Source organism: Salmo trutta, chromosome 31, assembly GCF_901001165.1.
Source record: "Salmo trutta chromosome 31, fSalTru1.1, whole genome shotgun sequence".
In the NCBI taxonomy this organism is placed as follows: domain Eukaryota; kingdom Metazoa; phylum Chordata; class Actinopteri; order Salmoniformes; family Salmonidae; genus Salmo; species Salmo trutta.
The window spans coordinates 16060510-16063318 of NC_042987.1; the positions used below are offsets into that span (position 1 = coordinate 16060510).

General features: G+C 53.7%; 1 pseudogene; it reads right to left on the bottom strand.

Moving 5' to 3' along the window:
• Nucleotides 1-1521: 1521 nt before the first annotated feature.
• LOC115169635 (uncharacterized) lies at nt 1522-2577 on the bottom strand (annotated as a pseudogene).
• Nucleotides 2578-2809: the final 232 nt, after the last annotated feature.

Below are 2809 nucleotides of genomic sequence, written 5' to 3' on the forward strand. Positions count from 1 at the left end.
TTTGGAGGAACGGTTCGGGGTCTCGGTCAGCCTGACCTCGGGTTTCCACCCCGAAAGTAATGGGCAGGTGGAGAGAGTGAACCAAGAGGTGGGTAGGTTTCTAAGGACGTATTGCCGGGACCGGCCCAGGGAGTGGGCGAGATACGTCCCATGGGCAGAGGTAGCCCAAAACTCCCTCCGTCACTCATCAACCAATATGTCACCGTTTCAGTGCGTGTTGGGCTACCAGCAGGTCCTGGCTCCATGGCACCAGAGCCAGACCGAGGCTCCTGCTGTAGAGGAGTGGGTGCAGCGCTCGAAGGACACTTGGAGAGCCATCCAAGACGCACTCACTAAGGCGAGTGGACGGCAGAAGAAGAGCGCTGACAAGCACCGCAGTGAGACCCCTGTGTTTGCACCAGGGGATCGAGTCTGGCTCTCGGCTCGAAACCTATCACTCCGCTTGCCCTGCCGGAAGCTGGGCCCGCAGTGTGTAGGGCCGTTTAAAGTCCTGAGGAGGATAAACGAGGTGTGTTACCGGTAACAATTTCCATCTTACTACCGTATTAACCCCTCGTTTCATGTGTCTCTCCTCAGGCCGGTGGTGGCTGGTCCCATGCAGGAAGGTGAAGTGCCGGAGGTCCCTCCACCCCCTCTGGACATTGGGGGGTCCCCGGCGTATACGATACGCGCCATTCTGGACTCCAGATGTCGGGTGGGGGGCCTACAGTACCTCGTCGACTGGGAGGGGTACGGCGCAGAGGAGAGGTGCTGGGTACCAAGGAAGGACATTTTGGACCCCTCACTACTGAGGGATTTCCACCTCCTTCATGGGGATCGCCCTGCGCCTCGTCCTCCGGGTCGCCCTAGAGGCCGGTGGCGGCGCGCTGCGGGAGCCGCGCGTCAGGAGGGGGGTACTGTCACGAATCCCACCGAAGGTGGCTCCCCTGTCTGCTCGGGCGGCGCTCAGCGGTCGTCGTTGCCGGCCTACTAGCCGCCGCAGATCCATTTTTCATTTTCGGTTGGTATGTCTTATTGTTTGCACCTGTTCCTTATTTGTGTATCTTGATTTGTGGTTATTTAAGCCTGTTTAGCCCGCCCAGGTTTGTGCGGGATTATTTTCGTCAGTGTGCTTTTTTTGGATGTGCTGGCGATCTGCTTGAGTTATTTTCTTTCCGAACTGTGGACCCGTTGTGTATGGGTTGGGCACTTAGTTCTCATGCCAGTTGTGTTGGCGTCGACCGTTGTCGAACCAGAGAAAAATAAAACTAATTTTTCTTACCTCTGCTCTCTGCGCCTGACTCCTACCACCACTCCTAGCAATCGTGACAGTAACGGATTACAGTTACCATTTTTTGTTATCCCTTCCGTTACTCATTTACATTTACATTTACATACATTTAAGTCATTTAGCAGACGCTCTTATCCAGAGCGACTTACAAATTGGTGCATTCACCTTATGATATCCAGTGGAACAACCACTTTACAATAGTGCATCTAAATCTTTTAGGGGGGGGGGGTTAGAAGGATTACTTTATCCTATCATAGGTATTCCTTAAAGAGGTGGGGTTTCAGGTGTCTCCGGAAGGTGGTGATTGACTCCGCTGTCCTGGTGTCGTGAGGGAGCTTGTTCCACCATTGGGGTGCCTGAGCAGCGAACAGTTTTGACTGGGCTGAGCGGAAACTGTGCTTCCTCAGAGGTAGGGGGGCCAGCAGGCCAGAGGTGGATGAGCGCAGTGCCCTCGTTTGGGTGTAGGGACTGATCAGAGCCTGAAGGTACGGAGGTGCCGTTCCCCTCACGGCTCCGTAGGCAAGCACCATGGTCTTGTAGCGGATGCGAGCTTCAGCTGGAAGCCAGTGTAGAGAGCGGAGGAGCGGGCGACGTGAGAGAACTTGGGAAGGTTGAACACCAGACGGGCTGCGGCGTTCTGGATGAGTTGTAGGGGTTTAATGGCACAGGCAGGGAGCCCAGCCAACAGCGAGTTGCAGTAATCCAGACGGGAGATGACAAGTGCCTGGACTAGGACCTGCGCCGCTTCCTGTGTGAGGCAGGGTCATACTCTGCGAATGTTGTAGAGCATGAACCTACAGGATCGGGTCACCGCCTTGATGTTAGTGGAGAACGACAGGGTGTTGTCCAGGGTCACGCCAAGGTTCTTAGCACTCTGGGAGGAGGACACAATGGAGTTGTCAACCGTGATGGTGAGATCATGGAACGGGCAGTCCTTCCCCGGGAGTAAAAGCAGCTCCGTCTTGCCGAGGTTCAGCTTGAGGTGGTGATCCGTCATCCATACTGATATGTCTGCCAGACATGCAGAGATGCGATTCGCCACCTGGTTATCAGAGAGAAGATTAATTGTGTGTCGTCTGCATAGCAATGATAGGAGAGACCATGTGAGGATATGACAGAGTGTATAGCGAGGAGACAGATAGGAGAGGGCCTAGAACAGAGCCCTGGGGGACACCAGAGCCCTGGGACGCCACCTGGTAGGAGCGACCTGTCAGGTAGGACGCAATCCAAGCGTGGGCTGCGCCGGAGATGCTCAACTCGGAGAGGGTGGAGAGGAGGATCTGGTGGTTCACAGTATCAAAGGCAGCAGATAGGTCTAGAAGGATGAGAGCAGAGGAGAGAGAGTTAGCTTTAGCAGAGAGAGTTAGCGTTTGTATAGCAACTAAAGTTGCATAAATAACTCTACATTAAGTATATAGGAAGACCTGTTACTTTGTTAATGGCTCAACACAGAATAGCAGCATGTACAGTTGAAGTCGAAAGTTTACATACACTTAGGTTGGAGTCATTAAAACTCGTTTTTCAACCACTCCACAAATT